Raw genomic sequence first — 23904 nt, forward strand, 5'->3', positions numbered from 1 at the left:
TGATCTTGCCATGCACCATTTTTTCAATTAACAGACACTAAAATTACAATTAGGGTGGGGGGGTCACAATGTTTTTGTGCTTACAAAGGGGGTCCCATAATCAGAAAGGTGGGGAACCACTGAACTAGGACATGAAACCAGAATCTGATTGTGGAAGACCTGTTTGCCTGCTGGCACTGGGCCTGGGAGGAAGGGAGGAAAAGAGCGAAGGAGGAGTACATGGTTTATTAGACCAAAATTGTTACATCAGAACTCTGTAGTACTCAGAGGCTATTACTTTACATAGGCTGAACTCTTGACAGTGAAAACTGTATTGGGGCTAAGTAAGACCTGTCCCAGTTGAAGCTCTGGGTACTAAGAAGAGGGGAATGGATGATGGGAGGAGGGCAAGGGGAGAGGGGGAGGGACGGAGGGAGGGAGAGAGAGAGAGAGAGAGAGAGTCATCTTCAGCTGTAAAACCCTGTTGTAAACAGTTATACATACTGTTTTCTCAGGCAAAAGGGGTGCGTGGGTTATCTTTGTTCCCGAATTATGTAGAAGGTGTAAGAAATAGAAGGTTGGCTTGGTTTTGACATGTATTTCTTCCTTTGTTTTTGGTCTGTTTGTTTGAGAGGGCATTACTACATTTCAAAGGTATTTCTCCACCTTAATTTCCTTTCTTGTTAAAAACAACAGAGTGTTTGTGTTTTAAAAAACCAGCCAACTACTTGTTAAGTCTCCAAGACTCCAACTGCACATATGGCCAGGGAGGCTAGTAAGGTTTCATGTGCACCGTACATTTAAATCACAATGATATCACTTTACCAGCCATGGCTTTCCCCAAGCATTCTTTGCTTGTTGAGGGTGCTGAGCGTTGTTAGGAGATCCCTATTTCTCGCACAGAGGTACGATTACCAGAGTTCCCTGGGAAGAGGGATTGATAGTTAAACCACTCTGGGAATTGTAACTCTTCTATCTGGTCCAGGTTGAGTTGTAGCTCAGATGCTCCACAGCCTCTCTGGGCTTAGATGGTAAGGAGATATAGAGTTGCATGTTATCTGTATACTGGCCTGACGTGGAGAAAATAATCCTTGACCAAAGACCAAATAAAGAAAAGCAAATAAAGTCAAGGTCTAACCAGACATGATATGATTCTAAATATATATATATATAGAAATGAATACTGGAAAAAATAGTCTTGGCTGATAGCCGACACAATAATGCCTAATTTCAAATGCACATGCACTTTACTACACAGGGTGTGATATGAATTAATAGCTCTATAGACAGATTATACATACACTCCCAATGGCAACACGGCAATAAAATGTTGAGGTGTACAAATACAGAAATATAAAATGCAAAGGTAAATTACACAACAAATCTCAAATACTATGCCAAATATGCAAAAATATGCGAAACGCGTTTCGACTTAATTCAAGTCTTCATCAGTGGCATCTATTCGGAGAGCTTCTCTTTGTGTGTGGATTCAGGTTATACAATGCTTAATATATATATATATATATATAAAACAAAGATATGTGAAAATGTTTAAATGCTAAAAAATGTACCAATTCATACTAAAAATATACTAAAAATTAAAAATCAGGTTACCATATGAACTATGTTGCTGCTGCAGATATCATTTATGAAAATAACTTTGCAAGTCGTCTGTGAAGCAGCATGATATAAGCCTCTGTAAACATAACCACTAAGGATTATATTCCAATTCAGGCAAGAATATAAAACAGAATTTATCTCAATTATCCATGAAAAATACACTCACCCAACTGTAATAACTTCTAACTCTTATATTCACTCTTATACAGCATCCATATGCTTCCTGTCCTAAGTCCATGCTCAAAAATAAGCTGGTTAATATGTTTTTTATATAATGGCCACATTCACACCAGACATTTATTCCACTATTATTCCACTTTAAACTGTCATGGCTTCCCCCAAAGAATCCTGGGAAGTGTAGTTTGTGAAGCGTGCTGAGAATTGTTAGGAGACTCCTGTTCCCCTCACAGAGCTACAGTTTGTCAGAGTGGCTTAACAGTTTCTTTCCAGAAAACTCTGAGAATTTTAGCTCTGTGAGGGAAACAGAATTTTCTGTCAGCTTTCATCACCCTTCACAAACTACATTTCCTGGGATTCTTTGGGGAAGCCATGACTGGTTAAAGTGGAATAATAGTGGAATAAATGTCTGGTGTGAATGCGTCCAATGACTCAGCATACAGTATAAACATGATGCAATGTTGAGTTGTTCAGGGCTGATGCAATACTAACATCCCTGTAAATGGGCTTCATTCTGTCAGTACTTAACATATTTAGTACAATGAACTAAATTTACAGAACTTGGCATGTAATGTAATATATAAAGAATCATGAATAATTTAAGCAGAGCCAAAAAGACTCACAGACAATAGCTAGGAATAACCAATAAATAAATCTATGAACAGAAATCCAATCTAATTCTTCTCCAATCAAGCATCCAATCTAGTTCTTCATTTAACCCATTTGGCATTATAGTGTCTAACTTGTATATCCTAAATATTTCCCTCCTCCTTAACTGTTTACACAATTCTTTACCTGAATTTTTAATTTTTTCTACATACCAAAGTACAAGAGATTCTCATCATGTTTAATTCCAAAAAGTGTTTTACTAATGGGGCATGCACTTTCTTAGCTCTAATACAACTTTTGTGTTCACAAATGCATATTTTGATTTTCCTTGTGGTCATACCCACATACAAAAGTGGGCATGGACACTGCACAATATATACAATTCTTTTAGTATTACACATAAATAAATCTTTGATGTGAAATAACCTCTGGTCTCTAGGATTGGGAAATGATTTGATTTTATTGCAGTTAGAACATACACTACAATTGCCACATGGGAATTGACCTACAATGTTGCTGTTGTCTATAGTCCTATCGAGGAATTTAGGTGATTTCAGTCTTGAATGTACTAACAAATTCCTTAGATTAGGTGCACGTTTATATGTAAATGTCGGATAGTTCTTACAACGTGCTGGATTCTTGCTGGAATCGGCTGGCGCCACCAAAAAGACTGTGGAGCCACCACCACCTTCAGTTGAAACAGGATGCTTGGCAGCAACCAGAGTGGCTGGAGCACCGGCGAGAATGGCATCTATGGGCAGGACTCACCCCTGCGGTGGGAGACCGGCATGCTGGTGCTGCCGGAGGGGCTTGACACCATCAAAGCCTGCAGCCCCCTCACCAACTTCAGTGTCCTGGCCGCCACCACTGCTGGTACACCTTGGCTTGCCCTCATCCAGTGGGGCAATGGCTGCACCTTCTCTGGGAGGATCAACGTGGCCACCAGGCGGGGGGCCGCTGCTGCCATTTACAACTATGGCGGCAGGATGGGGAATGACATCCAGGCCATGACCCACCCTGCTTCTGCGGGACCGGCTGGTGCTGGGGAAAGCTTACTCTTATTTTGCCATCAGAGAAGCTGATTAGAAGTTCAATTGAAGGTGTTGGACTTGCAAATGTAGAAGGAAAGTGAGAGAACCAACCCACAGCTTTGTTGGGGGTAGCCTGAAATGTTTCTGCTGCTCCAGGCACCTGCACCGTATTTTCATCGGAAATTTTGTAATCAGTGTTTTTTTAATAATGTTATTTGTTATTTAATTTTGTAAATTGTATTGTTTTAGGGATGTATTCCTGTATTTGCGTTTTTCTTGTAAGCTGCTTTGAGGGCCTTTTGCTATAAGACGGGGTATAAATAAATAAATAAATAAATAATGTGGAATGTCCTCCAGGAAGTGCCAGTGTTTATTAATTGTCTCCTTGATGGATGCTGCATATGTGTTGTATGTAATGGGTACAATCATCCTATGTCCTGGAGTATGCCCATTCTTAGATGTAACTAAGGTTGTATGGCTGATGTTTTGGGCTTTGTATAATGCCTATTTTTATAATCTGTTGAAATTAATTAAAAATCAGCCATGTTCACAGAGTACCTGTAATCCAATTACTGACCTTACCCCGTACTCTGACCTTCATCTTCTGCAGTTTAAAAGTTAAAAAAATGCATGGCTGATTTTTAATTAATTTAAGAAATTTAAAATTAAAGTCTATTATAATGTTGGGCATGCTCAGTAAGAACCAACTGTCAGTGGTCTAAAAGCCAGACGCACAGCTGTTTGGCTTGGCTTATCAGGGGGCCACATCAGACATTTACTCCACTTTAAACTCCAGTGGTCAGAGTGGTCGAACAGTCAGCCCCTCTTCTGGGGAATGTAGCTCTGTGAGGGGAACAGGGCCTCTCCAAGCACCCTTCAAAAACTACACTTACCAGGATTCTTTGGGGGAAGCCATGACTGTCAAAAGTGAAGTAAAGGTCTAGTTTGGATGTAGACAGTGACAGCTTTGGTTTAAATTTGGGTGGGAGACTACATGTACCTGATGTAGAATAAAAAGGCCGGGGGAACCCTGAAAAACAATGATACTGTTCACAGTGTTTTCCTTTTGAAAAGGAAAGGGGTTTTCCCTCTGCCCAGTGCCCTCCCACCCAATCTCCTCCCCACCCCTTCCTCCCCCCTCCTTGCCCCTCCCCAAAGTAGCTTCACCTATCCTAAGCATGATTGTACAAGAGTAAATCCCATTGAACTCAAAAAGCATGCAAATAATCAAACCTGCCCTCCTCCCCCCTCCCCTTCTGCCTGCTCCCTCCCTCTGCCTCCCTCATCCTCTCCCCCTCCTGCCCTCTCAACCTCCCTGTGATCAGTTTCACCTATCCTAAGCATGATATCAGGGGAGTAAATCCAATTGAACTCAATAAGCATGCAAATGATCAATACATTCCCAGCAAACTTTCACAGGATCCCATGTCTTACCTCCCGGATTAAAAAGCAGAGAAATTCACTAATAGACAAAAAACCCCTTGTGGTTTAAAAATGTACCTATAGCCCACAGATATTTCTATCCAACTTTTAAAAGCAGGGAAATTGGGCAGCTATAGTGAATGTGCCAGGGGAGCAGGAGACCTGACCTCCTCTCTGAGATATTGTACTGCCCTACAAATTTGTCAAAATGCAAAGACAATTTGGGTTGGTCTTTCACAGTCCAATCCACTTCCTGTGTAGCTTGGAAGAATTTGGTGACCTGTGCCTCTGAGCATATAGTGAGTGGTGCCAGCACCTGCAATCACCCCAAACAACAGAAACAAGAGATGTGTTGTGCTTATCTTGTTTTAGCAGGGAGGAAGCAACATTATTAAGACAGTTGATAGAGTTCAGATAGTCATTTTAAATATGTTTGATTTACTTTGCAATTTTAGTGAAGTCTCCTATAGTGAATCAATTTGTTTTGCTTCTGTTTCTGTGATTATGTGAAGTACAGCAACAGTATGCAAAGTTTACACTATAAAACTCTAAAAACAATTGTGGAATAATGGCACAAACCATTCTGCAGAATAGTCTCCAGTGGACATGAGGAGTGTCTCAGTTTGCACATGACAAAACAGTGGGAGGTGAAATATATTCTAGCAAAATTCTAGGTGTGCTCTGTGTTTTTAATTGACCATGCCCACCTTTCCTAAAATGAAGGGGTTTAAGCGTAGCAGGCTGAACACATGCATCTTGGGCAGGCCAAGTTTGTTTTTTCCTACAGCTATATTCATTGCTTAAGTAACAACATATTGTAATCAGTCTGATTTTACATCAACCTGCAGTTTCAGATTCAACTGTTAATGCACCCAAAATAGAAATGGAACATAACCTCCAGTTTGAAACACAAAAGGCTGTCTTCACCATCATATGACATTGACCAATAAAAAGCTTTGAAATTAAAACAAATTTGACACAGATTTCTAGGATGAATAATGAAAGAAATATAATTTTCTAGGTTAGATTCTCAGTTGAAAGATAGTAACATAGGAAAGAAGCAAAGTAAGAAGAACACCAACAAACATACCAAAATGTAATTCTCCGACTTTGAAATGGCAGGAGTTGCCACCACTCACCATAAACCCAGAGGTACAGGTTGCCAAATTCTTCCAAGCTACACAGGAAGTGGATTGGACTGTGAAAGACCAACCCAAATTGTGTTTGCAGTTTTACAAATTTGTAGGGTAGTACAATATCTCAGAGAGGAGGTGAGGTCTCCTCCCTTGGTGCATTCACTATAGCTGCCCAATTTCCTTGCTTTTAAAAGTTGGATAGAAATATCTGTGGGCTATAGGTGCATTCTTAAATTTCAAGGTTTTTTGCCTATTAGTGGATTAATTCTTATAGAACACCCAGTTCTTAACCATCACATCACTGACTATCAATTTCCAAGTATCCCAGGATAGTCTCTTTGGGATATTCAGAAATTCCAGTTCATGTGATATGTAAGTTAGAGTGGGAGCTCATGGTTCTCAATCGGGAAATCTCAATTTGCATATTTTGAACCTTCAATGATCTAAGAATTGTTGCAGCTGAACTGTGAGCTTACATATTATCTTTGTATGATCAGAGAGCGAGCGAACAGAACAAGAGAAGAGGGAGAGGTAACAAGTTTGGCAGAGGTCCCTAAAAAGATTGTTCCCTTGTACAATACACCACATACCAGTGAGACTCTCCTATTTACCTTGGAGGACAGGACAAAGCACAGGCCATTCCAACACAAGTAGAAAGAAAGAAAGAAAAGGCAATAGAGACTATGGATGGGAAGGACACTCCAGTGGTGTTGACCTGCAAGGTGTGTGCAATGTTTGTTTTCTTTCCTAAGAACAACATGGCATACACGGCAACAAGCACAAGCTAGTGGCACTGCTGGGGGAAAAAAGTGGAATGGCCTGGAACGGTGGGTGGCCACACTGAAGAGTCTAAGAGAAGATAAAGAGTTCTTAGGTAGAACACTTGAACAACAGCACAGAGAAGTACAGGAGGTAGAAGAACAACAGCATGTTGAAACAGAAGAGGAGACTGTTGTGGTGAGCAACAACGAAGTGGAGGAAACTCCATGGAAAAGGGTGACAGGAGCAGAAGAGCAAGAAGACATCCATCACTGGTAAAACTACAGAACCTCTTCCAGTCTCTTGAGGATGAGACTAGAAGACAGTCTGCAGGGGAGGAATTACAGGACCCATGTGACAGTGAGCGAGAGGCTGAAGCTCAGTCGAGGCAATGAAACCACACCCCACAACAACAAGAAGAGAAAAGTAGTAGTGGTGGGAGACTCCCTACTGCATGGGATTGAAACACAAGTAAGCTGAGAAGATCCACAGACTCGCCAGTTATGCTGCTCCCTGGAAGATGGATTAGAGATATGACGGAAGGGTTGCCATCGTTTATAAAGCCCACTGACAGATATCCCTTTCTTTTCATCCATGTGGGAATGAATGATACTGCCAAGTGGAGCTACGAATAAATCATATCAGACTTTGAAGCTCTGGCAAGGAAACTCAAGAACTTTGGGGCCCAGATAGCTGTCCAATTTCCCTGCTTTTTAAGTTTGACAGAAATGTCTGTTGGCGGTTGGTACGTTCTTAAAGTTTTGTTGCCTATTAGTGAATTGATTCATAGTTTCCATTTGACATAATCCAAAGAAACACAGGTTCTTTTATGTGTCTTAAGTATTTTATTTAGTATGAACAGTCATCTGTAAACCCTAACCTTGACTGACCTGCCTGAGCAATATTTGGACATTTTCAATTTTGAGCTTCCCTCAAGTGGGAGCAGCTAGTTTGTACTTTCGTGGACGAACAAATAACAAAAATGCTTTCTGTCAGTGGAATTACCGTTCAGCCTTTTCTGAAGGAGTAGAAAGAAAAAAGCAGATTGATTCCCAAGAGAAAAACAACCTTTTACTGTTAAGCATTTCCTTCCCTCTAAGCCATAGAATAAAACTTTAACTCCATGCTCTTGCCTGCCTCCCCTGTTCTTGCCCCCTCTCCTACTTTTAAGGTTCTGAATATTTTAGAACGTGGCTAGTATGGCTAAGCTTTTCTTACTTTCATACATTCTTCCACGTTGTTATAGTAGAAAGTCAGCAGTTTTTGTTCTCCATCTCCTTTCAGGCTTAATCTCCAACCTTTGTAAGCGTAATTACTTCAGTTTGCTGCTAAACAGTTTTGCAAACATCTGGCTGAAAACAAGCTAATAAATAGGGGGTGGTGGGAATGGCTTCTCTGTTTTTAACTGCTAAGAGGTACTTCAGACATTAACTTTTTGATAAGTATGTGCAAGTGCCTCATAACTTGAGAAAAATCCACATGGATTCCCATCTTGGATTGGGAATCATGCAAGCACACTGCACACAGAGGCATTCTTATTCTTATGCTTATGCTTATGCTTATTATGCTTATGCTTATGCTTATGCTTCTTATTCTGCTTATGCTTATGCTTATGCTTCTTATTCTGCTTATGCTTATGCTTCTTATGCTGCTTATGCTTATGCTTATGCTTCTTATGCTGCTTATGCTTATGCTTCTTATGCTGCTTATTCTGCTTATGCTTCTTATGCTGCTTATGCTTATGCTTATGCTTATGCTTCTTATGATGCTTATGCTTATGCTTCTTATGCTGCTTATGCTTATGCTTATGCTTCTTATGCTGCTTATGCTTATGCTTCTTATGCTGCTTATTCTGCTTATGCTTCTTATGCTGCTTATGCTTATGCTTCTTATGCTGCTTATTCTGCTTATGCTTCTTATGCTGCTTATTCTGCTTATGCTTCTTATGCTGCTTATGCTAATGCTTCTTATTCTGCTTATGCTTCTTATGCTGCTGCTGCTTATGCTTCTTATGCTGCTTATTCTGCTTATGCTTCTTATGCTGCTGCTGCTTATGCTTCTTATGCTGCTTATTCTGCTTATGCTTCTTATGCTGCTTATGCTTATGCTTATGCTTCTTATGCTGCTTATTCTGCTTATGCTTCTTATGCTGCTGCTGCTTATGCTTCTTATGCTGCTTATTCTGCTTATGCTGCTTATGCTGCTTATTCTGCTTATGCTTCTTATGCTGCTTATACTTATGCTTCTTATGCTGCTTATTCTGCTTATGCTTCTTATGCTGCTTATGCTTATGCTTCTTATGCTGCTTATTCTGCTTATGCTTCTTATGCTGCTTATGCTTATGCTTCTTATGCTGCTTATTCTGCTTATGCTTCTTATGCTGCTGCTGCTTATGCTTCTTATGCTGCTTATTCTGCTTATGCTTCTTATGCTGCTTATTCTGCTTATGCTTCTTATGCTGCTTATTCTGCTTATGCTTCTTATGCTGCTTATACTTATGCTTCTTATGCTGCTTATTCTGCTTATGCTTCTTATGCTGCTTATGCTGCTTATGCTTCTTATGCTGCTTATTCTGCTTATGCTTCTTATGCTGCTTATGCTTATGCTTCTTATGCTGCTTATTCTGCTTATGCTTCTTATGCTGCTTCTGCTTCTTATGCTGCTTATTCTGCTTATGCTTCTTATGCTGCTGCTGCTTATGCTTCTTATTCTGCTTATTCTGCTTATGCTGCTTATGCTTCTTATACTGCTTATGCTGCTTATGCTTCTTATGCTTCTTATGCTGCTTATGCTGCTTATGCTGCTTATGCTGCTTATGCTGCTTATGCTGCTTATGCTTCTTATGCTGCTTATGCTTCTTATGCTGCTGCTGCTGCTTATGCTGCTTATGCTTCTTATGCTGCTGCTGCTGCTTATGCTGCTTATGCTTCTTATGCTGCTGCTGCTTATGCTGCTTATGCTGCTTATGCTTATGCTTCTTATGCTGCTTATGCTGCTTATGCTTCTTATGCTGCTTATGCTTATGCTTATGCTTCTTATGCTTCTTATGCTGCTTACGCTTATGCTTATGCTTATGCTTCTTATGCTGCTTATGCTGCTTATGCTTCTTATGCTGCTTCTGCTTCTGCTTCTGCTTCTGCTTCTGCTTCTGCTTCTGCTGCTTATGCTGCTTATGCTTCTTATGCTGCTTATGCTGCTTATGCTTCTTATGCTGCTGCTGCTGCTTATGCTTCTTATGCTTCTTATGCTGCTTATTCTGCTTATGCTTCTTATGCTGCTGCTGCTGCTTATGCTTCTTATGCTGCTTATTCTGCTTATGCTTCTTATGCTGCTGGTGCTGCTTATGCTTCTTATGCTGCTTATTCTGCTTATGCTTCTTATGCTGCTGGTGCTGCTGCTGCTGCTGCTTCTTATGCTTCTTATGCTTCTTATGCTGCTGCTGCTGCTTCTTATGCTGCTTATGCTTCTTATGCTGCTGCTGCTGCTGCTGCTGCTTCTTATGCTGCTTATGCTTCATATGCTGCTGCTGCTGCTTCTTATGCTGCTTATGCTTCATATGCTGCTGCTGCTGCTTCTTATGCTGCTTATGCTTTATATGCTGCTGCTGCTGCTGCTTCTTCTTATGCTGCTTATGCTTCATATGCTGCTGCTGCTGCTGCTGCTTCTTATTCTGCTTATGCTTCATATGCTGCTGCTGCTGCTTCTTATTCTGCTTATGCTTCATATGCTGCTGCTGCTGCTGCTGCTTCTTATTCTGCTTATGCTTCATATGCTGCTGCTGCTGCTGCTGCTTCTTATTCTGCTTATGCTTCTGCTGCTGCTGCTGCTGCTGCTTCTTATTCTGCTTATGCTTCTGCTGCTGCTGCTGCTGCTGCTGCTTCTTATTCTGCTTATGCTTCTGCTGCTGCTGCTGCTGCTGCTTCTTATTCTGCTTCTGCTTCTGCTGCTGCTGCTGCTGCTGCTTCTTATTCTGCTTATGCTTCTGCTGCTGCTGCGGCTGCTGCTTCTTATTCTGCTTATGCTTCTGCTGCTGCTGCGGCTGCTTCTTATTCTGCTTATGCTTCTGCTTCTGCTGCTGCTGCTGCTGCTGCTTCTTATTCTGCTTATGCTTCTGCTGCTGCTGCTGCTGCTTCTTCTTCTTATTCTGCTTATGCTTCTGCTGCTGCTGCTGCTGCTGCTTCTTATTCTGCTTCTGCTTCTGCTGCTGCTGCTGCTGCTGCTTCTTATTCTGCTTATGTTTCTGCTGCTGCTGCTGCTGCTGCTTCTTATTCTGCTTCTGCTGCTGCTGCTGCTGCTTCTTATTCTGCTTATGCTTCTGCTGCTGCTGCTGCTGCTGCTTCTTATTCTGCTTATGCTTCTGCTGCTGCTGCTGCTGCTTCTTATTCTGCTTATGCTTCATATGCTGCTGCTGCTGCTTCTTATTCTGCTTATGCTTCATATGCTGCTGCTGCTGCTGCTGCTTATTCTGCTTATGCTTCATATGCTGCTGCTGCTGCTGCTGCTTCTTATTCTGCTTATGCTTCTGCTGCTGCTGCTGCTGCTGCTTCTTATTCTGCTTCTGCTTCTGCTGCTGCTGCTGCTGCTGCTGCTTCTTATTCTGCTTATGCTTCTGCTGCTGCTGCTGCTGCTGCTTCTTATTCTGCTTCTGCTTCTGCTGCTGCTGCTGCTGCTGCTTCTTATTCTGCTTATGCTTCTGCTGCTGCTGCGGCTGCTGCTTCTTATTCTGCTTATGCTTCTGCTGCTGCTGCGGCTGCTGCTTCTTATTCTGCTTATGCTTCTGCTGCTGCTGCTGCTGCTTCTTATTCTGCTTATGCTTCTGCTTCTGCTGCTGCTGCTGCTGCTGCTTCTTATTCTGCTTATGCTTCTGCTGCTGCTGCTGCTGCTTCTTCTTCTTATTCTGCTTATGCTTCTGCTGCTGCTGCTGCTGCTGCTTCTTATTCTGCTTCTGCTTCTGCTGCTGCTGCTGCTGCTGCTTCTTATTCTGCTTATGTTTCTGCTGCTGCTGCTGCTGCTGCTTCTTATTCTGCTTCTGCTGCTGCTGCTGCTGCTTCTTATTCTGCTTATGCTTCTGCTGCTGCTGCTGCTGCTGCTTCTTATTCTGCTTATGCTTCTGCTGCTGCTGCTGCTTCTTCTTCTTATTCTGCTTCTGCTGCTGCTGCTGCTGCTTCTTATTCTGCTTATGCTTCTGCTGCTGCTGCTGCTGCTGCTGCTGCTTCTTATTCTGCTTATGCTTCTGCTGCTTATGCTGCTGCTGCTGCTTCTTATTCTGCTTATGCTTCTGCTGCTTATGCTGCTGCTGCTGCTTCTTATTCTGCTTATGCTTCTGCTGCTTATGCTGCTGCTGCTACTTCTTATTCTGCTTATGCTTCTGCTGCTTATGCTGCTGCTGCTGCTTCTTATTCTGCTTATGCTGCTTATGCTGCTGCTGCTTATGCTGCTGCTGCTGCTTATGCTGCTGCTGCTGCTACTTCTTCTTCTTCTTCTTCTTCTTCTTCGTTTATTTATACCCTGCCTTTTGGCCAAAGGCCCTCAAGGCGGCTTACAAAAAACACAAATATAAAATGCAATATAAAAATGCATCAATAAAACAATACAAAATACAATCTGCAAAGGTTAAATAACAATACACATAGTAGCTCTTAATGGTGGCTTTATCCGTAGTACAAGTAATTGCATTTACTGTGTTAAATTCCAGTCTCCTCAAAGCCAGCTGAATTGCATTTGCAACCAGGTCTATAGTTTCATATGTTTGTTGTTGGGAGTGGAATGTCCTGATTTTCTTGGGCGTCCAGGTGCCCCGGCGAGGCAACAGAGGGCAACCCCACTGCCCTCTGGGGACTCCAGGGCTGCCTTGCACGGAACCTCCTCCTCCACTGCTGCCACCACCGCCCACATTGCCCCCTGCTTTGGGCAACATCCGAGTCTAGCTGTGCAGAGTGAAGTTGGCAAACTCAGACTCAGAGCCCTGGGTGTCGGCGCCCCACAACTCGGCCTCCTCCATGTCCTGGAAAGTCAGTGCCCCCATGCCTCCATGCCCATGATGGTAATAATGGTGGCAGCGACTCACCCTGATGCAAGGTCCTCACAGCCTTCTTCCCAAAGGGCCAAAAGCCTGGTGCCTGATTTCCCCGGTGAACCAGCAATGGCAATCCAGTAATTATTTACATTATTTATTTCAACCCTGCCTTTTAGTGTAAGCTATCACAAGGCAACTTTTAATAAAGAAAATGCTAAAAACAGTACAACAATTGAATAAATAACATTTAATGCAGTGACAGAGAAAATGATATATAGGGGGCCAGCAATAAAATATATAAAAAGCTCAGCAGAATAAAAAAAATTGGGATCCATATAATGGCTGTAAAACAGGGGCAAAGCAGAGTTATTGAGGAACTTAATTCCACAAGTGTGGAGCCACCAATGAGAAGGCCCTGCTCGGCTTTGGTGGTGGGCCAGAGGACAGGGCTTCTGAAGCTGATTTTAGGGCATGAATAGTTTCATATGAGTTTGCAGGTGATCCTTCAAATAACCTCATTCTTCATCTGATGTTTAATGGCAAATTAAGAACAACCTCATTCCAAATCAATTAAAGATTAGGGTTTTAACGATTAGTGGCAACCGGGACATGAATGGGTAACCAATGCAAATGATGCAGAATTGTATGTTGTAATCAAACTGCCTGCACTGCAGAAACTTTCCAGCAGCTGAATTTTTGTATCAGCTGATTTCTGATTTGTCTTTGAAGACAGCCCTATGTTTTGCACTATGTATTCTTATGTGAGGCAGCTCCAGTCACAGTAGATTGTTAAGAACATTTCCATCCACATTGCATGAGAGAAATTTGCATCCCCAAGACTGTTTTGGGTTGTGTGTTACGTGTACATTGGGGACCAAAATATTTGACATGCAGATTTAAACATACAACATATATACACAATAAAATAGTAAATTCAGTCATTCATTGACGATCACTCGTGGCTGAGTAAGATTGTCTTCCAAGATAAGGTTTTTAACAGTTAGAGGCCAATTCTGGATCCACACAGCCTCCCACAGTGAGGACATAGGTAGTCAGATGGAAGATGGTCACGATGAGGATTTGTTTGACGTGCCTTCCACTTAGCTCGTTTGTCCCGTTCGCCCTGTATTCGTGCTTCTTCAAAGTCCACAGCATCTTTGATAATAGCCGACCTCCATTTGGGACGTTCATGGGCCAAGACTTCCCAGTTTGTCGATGTTCATGTTACATTTTTTAAGATTCGCTTTAAGAACATCTTTAAACCTCTTTTGCTGTCCACCAATGTTCCGTTTTCCATCCTTAAGTTGGGAGTAATGTAGCTGCTTTGGAAGACGGTGATCAGGCATTTGAACAACATGGCTGGTCCATTGAAGTTGATTTTGAAGAATCATTGTTTCAACACTGGTAGTCTTTGCTTCTTCCAAAATGCTAACATTAGTCTGTCTGTCTTCCCAAGTAATTTGCAGAATGTTCTGGAGGCAGCGTTGGTGGAATCTTTCAAGAAGTTGGGAGTGGCATTTATAAATGGTTCATGTTTCACAGGCATACAGTAAGGTAGGTAGTACAATGGCTTTGTAAAGAAGCATTTTGGTCTCTCTGCAAATATCCCGATCCTCGAACACTTTATGCTTCATTCGGGAGAATGAGGCACTCGCAGAGCTCAGACGATGTTGAATTTCAGCATCAATGTCAGCTTTTACAGAGAGATGGCTGCCAAGATAGGGGAAGTGATCAACGTTCTCCAACGTCACACCATTAAGCTGGATTGATGGTGCTACAGAGGGACTAGCTCGCGCCTGTTGATGATGCACTTTGGTTTTTTCAATATTGAGAGCCCAAGCTTTCCATATTTATTTATTTATTTTATTTATTTATTTATTTATTAAATTTATATCCCACCTTATGGCCAAAAGGCCCTCAAGGCAGCTTACAAAAACATGAATATAACACATCATAAAGCATAAATACAATAATGCAATTCTCAAAATTAAATAACAAATAACATTATTAAAAGAAAAAACATTTAAATGTGTCACAATAAGAGAACCAAACACTTTATAAAAAGGCCTAGATAAAAATCTTCAATTTCCCAGCAAATAAGTAGCATTTTTATTTTTAACATATAAATATACACAGTATATAAGTAGCCAAACAATAATAATAAACAACAAACTAATGAGAACATCTCAATAAATATACAATTAAACAATCCCCACACACTTCACAACAGTGTTTAACAAAAATATGCTATAGTCCAAATAACAGCAAAAATGAATCTCCAAAATTAAATCTTGATCCCCAAAACAACTAAAAAACAACTAACCCCAGTAGTCTATAGACATCCCGAGCAGCAGGTTCACGCACACAAACACACACATGGTCTCTGGCCCCTTCAGCAGTTGCTGCTTTTGTAGCTGGAGAGAGACGGCCCCACCCTTCCAGGCCAGGTGGAAATTAGCCAGAAATGCAGGGAGCAGGTCTTGCAGAAACTCACACAGGTAGATGGTCTCTGACCCCTTCAGCAGTTGCTGCTTTTGTAGCTGGAGAGAGACAGGGCCCCACCCTTCCAGGCCAGGTGGAAATCAGCCAGAAATGCAGGGAGCAGGTCTTGCAGAAACTCACACAGGTAGATGGTCTCTGGCCTTTTCAGCAGTTGCTGCTTTTGTAGCTGGAGAGAGACAGGGCCCCGCCCTTCCAGGCCAGGTGGAAATCAGCCAGAAATGCAGGGAGCAGGTCTTGCTTCTGTGAAGACATTTAGGATAGTTTGAAGATTTCTCTGAATGTGCAGAGACTACATTATCATCGGCATATTGAAGTTCTATGACAGAGGTTGACATTACTTTACTTTTTGCTTTCAGCCTACTGAGATTAAAAAGCTTTCCATCTGTTCCATATATCATTTCCACACCAGTAGGAAGTTTCCCTTCAATAAGGTGTAGAATCATAGCAATGAAGATAGCAAATAAGGTAGGAGCAATGTCGCATCCCTGTTTTACGTCTGATCCGACTGAATAGATCGCTCTGAAAGCCATTGTTATCCAAAATTGTTGCTGTCATGTTGTCATGAAGGAGTGGCAAAATATTCACAAATTTATCAGGGCATCCAGTTTTCAGAAGGGTGATCCAGAGAGTGGTTTAATTCACAGTGTCAAGTGCCTTAGTCAGATCAATAAACACCATATATAAAGGTCGATTCTGCTCCCTGCATTTTTCTTGAAGCTGCTGTGCAGTGAAGATCATGTCCACTGTCCCCCTGGAAGGGCGGAAACCAGTTTGAGATTCGTGGAGGACATCCTCTGAGATCAGCAGGAGGTGATTTGTGAGGAACCTTGCAAGGATTTTACCTGCAGTAGCAAGAAGGAAGATACCCTGATAGTTCCTGCAATCTGTTCTATCACCCTTCTTGAAAAGAGTGATAATTATGGCATCCCTAAAGTCTTCCGGGATCTCCTCCATCATCCAGATTTTTTCGATAAGCTTATGAAGTTGTGTAAATTCAGGCCCACCTTCTTTAAAGACTTCAGCAGGAATTCCATCAGGTCCACTAGCTTTGTTATTCTTCATTTGATTAAGGACTTTACTGACTTCATCCAAATTACAGGATACTGCAAGGTCATTTCTAGTTTGTTGTTGTGGAATTTGCCAGAAGACATCACCAGCCACAATAGTTATGATTAAGAAGGTCGTGGTAATGCTCTTTCCAGCGCAGTGCAATAGACTCTTTATCCTTAAGAAGTTTGGGACCATCCATTGAACATAAGGGATTTGTACCATAATTTGTTGGTCCATAGATGGCCTTTGTGGCATTAAAAAATCCCCGTGCATCGTGAGCATCTGCAAAGTGCTGGATTTCTTGATCTTTCTTTTTCCACCAGGCATTCTTAAGTTCTCTAGTTCTTCTTTGGACCTCAGCCTTTGCACTGGCATAGGTTTTTTTCTTAGCAGCACAGTTAATGTCTTTCTGCCATATCTAGAAGGCTTTCTTTTTCTTGTCAATGATATGTTCAATCTCACTATTATTCTCATCAAACCAATCCTGATGTTTCTTAGTTTGGTATCCAATAGTTTGTTCACATGCTGCAATAATGGAAGAGAGTTGAGAGTCGTTCTTGAATACCAGTAAGAACTTCTGACAAGAGCTTCACAAGATTATTGTTAATAGCAAAGTCTACTCCATGTTTTCGCCATTCTTGTTCAGGCAGTCCTTTCCAGAAGAAGGTATAACCACCTTTTTCTTCCTTCAGTTGTCCTTCTCCTGCTCTTCGAGTTTCTTGGAGTGCTGCTATGTCAATATTAAGACGTCTCAACTCCCTCGTGATGATGGCAGTCCTGCGTTCAGGATGTTCACTATCTGTATTGTCCAGCAATGTCCATATATTCCATTTCCCAAAATTCAATTGTCTTTTCCAACTGCTAAGTGGTGACCCCACTGGACATGGTGATCCAGTCAGGGAGAGAGATGAGGCAGACTATGTTTAGGGCACCTTTTCTAGCCCCCTCCCCATACGGGGTGAGCAGAGTGGATCCTGAATAGGACTGCTCAGTCGTGGATATAGCTGCCAAACTACTCAACTGCCTCGGTCCTTGTGCCAGGACAACTGCATCTGTATCCACTGCCCATGTGCCAGTCCATGACTAGAGGCTTCTGGATTTCACAGTACTGCCCCCGTCGCCATTTGCCTATCACCATGGGACATTTAGTTTGGTTGGTTTGCTTGGAAGACGCCTGTGCGTGAATTTGCTTTATGCGGGGAGATTGACACACAACGATCAACACACAATCTTGACAGAAAAAGGCTTTGATCCAATGGCATGGATATCACGATGATTGGAAGTCTTTTATCTGCTGCAGCCTTCATCCGCCTTCATAGCCATTGTAACTTACACATTGTTATCCTCCTCCTGTTCTGCCGTTGAGGACTTTCTTGGATCGTTCTTTGTCTGGTTCCTCTCCCTTGACCTTACCGCTATGGGTGACCCTGCTGGGAGTACATGACTCCCGACGGCATCACTCACAGGGTTCATTGGAACATGCAAGCCCACTCACCAGAGTTTAGTTGTTTCAAGTTGTTTTTACTGTTGCCATACATTATGCTGCAGAAAGCAGAGGAAATAAGTTCTGGTGGATCAAATTTCATGCAGCATGCATAAACATTCAATTAAACAAAAATATCATTGAAACAAACTAAAATAAAATAACAACATTGAGTAGTGTATTGAATCTAGTTCATAGTCAGTTGCAAAACATGTACCTTGCAACCATGTCTAAAGGTAAGTAAGAAAGTTGAAATTTGAATTTCAGTGGGGGGAAAACTGTTTCCCAACTTCAGGCTGATCCCACTGACTGTAGTTCCCAAAATCACACACTGTTGGAATACACAGCAGGGCATAATTAGAAGGATACATCTGGCTTTCTGTATTCATATAAGGAGAGATGGTGTGTAAGATATTTTAGATTTCATTAGAGTAAGAATTAGCTTCCTGTTTGTATCACAGTGTGCCACTAGATTTGACGGAGGTCAGCACAAAAGAGCAACTTAGACTTCAATTCTGTGCACACTTAACTGGGAGTAAGCCCCACTGAACATTGTGGGGTAATGTTTTGAGTAAACGTGCCTAGGTTTGCACAGTTAAGCAGAGATGTATAAGACAGCTTTCGTTTGAGAGTGATTAATTTTTCTGCATTCCAGCATTGAGAGTGATTGACTTATCCAACTATCTGCATACTGTTCACACAATTAACCATTTACAGAAAGCTGAAGTAACATTTTCACACCCCGGTCATAAACAAAGGTAGAACAAGCAACCTCTGGCAGTTATACTTTTGCCTGAGCCTTATCTAATGTATCAAGCAAGATTAAAAAGCAGCAACATAGTCAGCGACTACAAATCCATAATTGGCCTGGAGTTCACTAGATTTATTCTTTTTCAGAATATGTGACATTGGCAGTGCTTCGGTGAATCGAATCTTATTCTACATAAATTGGCCCTAATCCAGCTAAACAAGTCCCAGTGAAACAATTGGGCAAGGTAGGCACATTACTCTTAAATCCTTTTCAGTGGGACTTTGTCATGGCTAATTTTGCCGGATTAGGGTTGATGACCATCATTAGGAATATTAGAGGAACACGTGTGCAGCACAGTCCTATGTATTTATTTATTCAGAGGTGCTCCACTGTGTTTTGTGTAGTGCTGTGGCAAACATTTGTCCTGCAGTTTTCTCACCATTCTCCATCAGTTAATGAGAGAAGAAATTATTAAGGGATCTGTCTGAATTTAAAGAAATAGTCCTAAAAAAAGATAAACACAGATTATCCCAAATTTACCATCTGATGTTGAAATATGATTGCAAACCACAGCAAGCTAAATAATATATAATAAAGTGGGCACAAGATATTGGTTCTAGCACTGGAAACGTGGGAGAAAACCCATAAATCCTCATTAAATGTGAATATAAGAAAAAACTGATTTGAAGTTATGTCTAGATGGTACCTAACTCTAGTTGTAACAGGTGCAATAAACTATTCTAAACTTTGTTGGAGATAAAAGAGAGAATCTGGAGCATATTTTCATATGTGATGGTCTTGCTCGTATCCTCAAAATATTGGAAAATGATTGTTAAGTTAACTTGGAGAATATTACAACAGGAGGTACGATTGGATCCCTTCCTATTATTACTATACTATAAAGTACAGTAAATAAAAAAGGGACATATTGAACTTCCTTGTACCTGATTGCAGCAGCAAGAATGTTGTTTGTTCAACAGTGGAAAGTTTTTGTATTGCCATATGGTAAAGAATGGCTTTGTAAGAGCTAGGAATTTGCACTCATGACTAAATTAACATATTTTTTAAGAGCAAGAACATCAGGAATGGAAAGCTACAAATTCAGAGAAATATGGTCCTCATTTATGCAATTTTGTCAAAGAAACTACTGCCTTAAAACAATTCTGTTTTAAGCAGAATTGTTCTATTTGATGTATATTCTTAGAACATAATTGTTTTAAAAATCGTTAATTTAATTATTTAGCTATAACTGTGTCAAGTACTTCCTATGTTGTTATTTACTCTGTTATCTAAAACTGATTTGAAAAATTGTATTTGAACTACAATAAAACTTATTCTGATATCAAATGCAATTTCATTCATGAATTTTGTGATTTCATCAAGGAGTATTTTTGAGTGTCCTGTCATTCTACAAATCATTTCTTCAGTGGCCTGCACTCTGCACTCTGCTCAGGTGATTGCACTTCTTGAAAACCCCATGATGTCCTCAACTGTGCTTCTACAGGCATGCGATGGATCCTTGACTTCTGATTCTTCTTGCTGTGCAATTGCAGCTACTGACTGCCATTCCAGATTTATTGATAATAAAGCAGTGGCAAATGGTGATCCAGATTTTAAGGCGATGTAATTGGCAGCACGTGATCCTTTACACTATGATTCCAATATTGCAGATGAGACTTACATCTCATGTTCAATGGACTTGGGGGCAGAAGAGGTAGAGTAGGCGCAGCTGCGATCATGGTTTGTACAGCAGTTTGTTCTCACAATGTTTACATGTAGACCATCACCTTTAGATCAAATAACGTACTGCCTGGTGGCGGGAAGAGGAAGTTCTCTTGATGCGGGATGATACAATGTGGAAGGAGAATTTCCACACGCCAACGCTACCCTGTTCCACATTACTAAATATATCATACCTTATCTTCAACACCAGAGCACTGTAATGTGTAAGGCAATATCCCTGGAGAAGCAAGTTGCCATTGCAATATGGTGGCAGTTTAATCTTGCATCCTATCTTGAGGTGTCCATCCATTTCAGCATTGGTCACTCCACTATGGGGGAGACTGTTATGGAAATGTGCTCTGCAATCAAGACTACTTACTGAGCCACATAGTCACGTTAGGAACTACAGAAAGGTAAATTGCCTTTCTGCTACTCCTGTAACACAGTCATTTTTTAAAATTGTGAGTTCAGTGCTTCCCCTCAAATGCAGCAGTGGGGCCTGCAATGGTTGTCATATCCTGATTGTTGTGCCCACAGGCCAGGACCTTGTGCAGAGTTCTTCTGTGTTTGAGATGGCTGCTGCTGTTGAAAAATTAAACTATGGACAACCTGCTTCAATTTTACGCTGGCATCCCCATTAAGTGTACTGTGCAGCTGTTCAGAAAATGGACAAGTTGCTATGCTGTTGCCCAATCTTGAATTGTATCATGAACAGTGGTGGTCATTTTTGTAATTTGCCTAGAGACCAGTAGGTATGAGGCAACTAACAAATTAAATAAAATACAAAATTTATTTATTTATTTATTTATTGTATTTGTATACCGCCCCATAGCTGAAGTTCTCTGGGCGGTTTACAACAACTAAAAACATCAAAACAAACATACAAATTTAAAACACATTTTTTAAAAACAAAAAAAATTAAAAAAAATTAGAACAATTTAAAAAACACATGCTAAAATAAAATAATTTTTTTAGCAAGCTGCTGTGCTTTTTTCTCTGTTCCAATGACCGGAATGCAGCTGCTCCTGGATCTTCTGTTCCCCCAAACATCCAGGACATCTGATGTTTCCGGGCGCTTCTAGGAGGCCCCATGGCCAAGATGTGAAGCAGGCTTGGTAACCGACTGCTAATCTGTGTTTAAATTTTAAAGTGCGGGGTGGTGATGGTGAAGGTCAGAGAAGAAAAGTAAGTGATCCAAAGTTGCAGGTAGGGAGTTTGAGGTGGGTGGGAAGTGTGATTGGCTACCCTGTGAAACACACCCATGCAAAAACTTTTGACCTTTGGGCACAGGGCTGCACCCCCTTGCCATCTGTGCTACAGCCATCCTGGATAGTTTTTCTGAACACTTGTATTGATATTAAATATTACTTAAACAAGGCTAAAGGGTGAGCATATGCCCGAGCAGGAATGTGGAAAGCAACAGACCCAGAGAGAAGGTTGGACTGGAATCCATCTCTCTATGGTGCTAGTGTAACCCACTGGTATATATTACTTTAATAATTCTGCATATGCTGAGTAAGAGAACTGAAGCAGAGAGCAGCTGCCATTATTGGCCGCTAGCCTATTGCAAGAAAGGGAGATTTCTTAGCCAGGCATCATTCTCTAACTTGCACTGAGGTATCTCCTCTCTGTAAGGCCCTGAACCCTTAAGAACAGGTTAGCAGTGAGGTTCTCCTTAAAAATTTAAAATGAGTTATGAATTTACCCAACACTATAGGTTTCTTGTTCTTTTATGTTCTTTATGTTACAAAGGTTTGTACTTTATGGTTTTCTGAATTACCAGCACTGCCCACCATTTTGAGAAGGCTGCTGTGGAGTTGAGGTGAATGAGAAGCGACCATTTTCCCTCTGTGGCTGGCAGAAAGATCCAGCCTCAGAGAGAGGTTCTAACAACCTGAAAGAGAGAACTTTGGGAGGGTGGTACTCTGTTTTATTACTTGGTGACATATACATAAATTGTATCATTAATGTAAAGACTGCATATCTATCGACACTGTTTGAGAATTTTGTAATTCTGTATATGCCCTTTGCTGTGAGTCCCTCTAGGGACCCTAAATAAAACACGTTGAATATCTAAAAGAATAGTAAACATCTTATAAAAGAATTGCACTATAGCTATCATTTGATATGGAGAAGCAGGATCTATGCCAAGTTTTACATAGCCCTGGGCAAGGTGTTGCCCAGGCCACCCTGTGCCACTCTACTGGTCCCCTTCACCCTGGGCTACCCCATCAGCTTGCCAGGTGGGGGTGGTCAGCAGTGGGGATGAGCATCCCTTGCTTTCTTTTTTTCTAAACTATGGTGGCCATTAGGGATGGAAGGATCTGTCAGTTTTGCTTCTCTTGGTTACTTGTTTTTCCAGTCTTAAATTCACATTTCTGCAGTAATTTGTGATTTTTTTTTTTTTAAAAAAGCCATGAAAATTCTCCAGCATTTTAGTGAGAATTTCTCCTACTAAATACATTTTAGGAGGAGAGTAGCATGTCTGGGTTTTTTTTTTTTTGCAAATGTTTTAATAAGCTTTGACATGCCTCCTGTGAAATAATAGCATTAGTGCACTGCCTCACAGGACTGTTAAGATGAGTGAGATAAAAATTAAAACCACTTTAAATGATACAAAGAGGTCATTAGTGGTTCTGTACAATAGTGCAAATTCAACTCTACCTTTTATTTAGGTTAGTAGTAGTTAGTTCTAACTGTTGAAATAATACATTTTAAAGTCTGTTTCAAATGTTCCTAATTCTTCTGCTTCGAAAATCCAGCAACAATTCTCTAAGGGGATGTTCCACTAATGTGATATCCCACTGATATTATTGTACTTTATAGGTCAGAAGCTACAGAGCTACTAGAGTTTGAGATTTAAAGCATTAGGAGGGCAAAGTTCTTTGAAGTGTAGGACTACCCTTGTAGTCCTGGGTTGATGAAATGGCTTACCCCCAATCCAGGTCTTGAGAGGGTCAAGAGCAGCAGACTTCACTGAGAACAATGAAAAGAAGATGAAAAAGGCCTATTAAACCTACTAATTATCTTTCTGTGTGAGGAAAGAAATGATAGTTGTGGATATCAGGCTGAAACTAGGGTGGCAAGAGCCCCAGAGAAGACAGATTAATTACTTTTCTATCCAGAACCAGAACAGACTCTTTTAAAATATTTTATTAAAGGTACCCTTTGCTGGAGTAAATGAATTAATGCTTTCCAAATTTGTGTCTTAGTATATCATACTACTTTTACTCCTAAGATTAGTATTGATCCTCTAACAAGGCGAGATTTAGAGATACTTTAAACAGTATCTTTCCGTCACTAAGTAGAAGTGGTACAAAATACCTAAAGATTTTCCAGAAGCTAAAATGTGCTTGTTTTCCTCACAATTTCCCACACAGCTCCTATTGAATAGGATGAAAATGAAATATTTGTTTTTTTATAATAATAATAATAATAAATAATAAAATTTTATTTAGCAGACGCCCATCTGTCCGACTGAACGGACACTCTGGGCGACGTACAATATAAAATACAATATAAAATACAATCTGCTCATATACATAATCATCACATTATTAATATCATAACATCTCATCTGAAGACCATCTTACATTAATACAGTGTAAAACCTAACCCACCCCAGAGATCCCATAGGCCTGCCTGAA

At 40.9% G+C, this 23904-nt stretch overlaps 1 long non-coding RNA gene across 1 annotated transcript in view; it reads left to right on the plus strand.

Annotated features, from left to right (window-relative positions):
- The window catches only part of LOC133364286 (uncharacterized), an 85182-nt gene extending 64718 nt beyond the window's left edge, over window positions 1-20464 (plus strand). The window contains exons 3-4 of the long non-coding RNA XR_009757903.1: window positions 18682-18779; window positions 19919-20464. This is a non-coding gene — a long non-coding RNA (uncharacterized LOC133364286). The remainder of the gene's footprint in view (window positions 1-18681; window positions 18780-19918) is intronic.
- Window positions 20465-23904: the final 3440 nt, after the last annotated feature.

This window comes from Rhineura floridana, chromosome 9 (genome assembly GCF_030035675.1).
Source record: "Rhineura floridana isolate rRhiFlo1 chromosome 9, rRhiFlo1.hap2, whole genome shotgun sequence".
Lineage (NCBI taxonomy): Eukaryota > Metazoa > Chordata > Lepidosauria > Squamata > Rhineuridae > Rhineura > Rhineura floridana.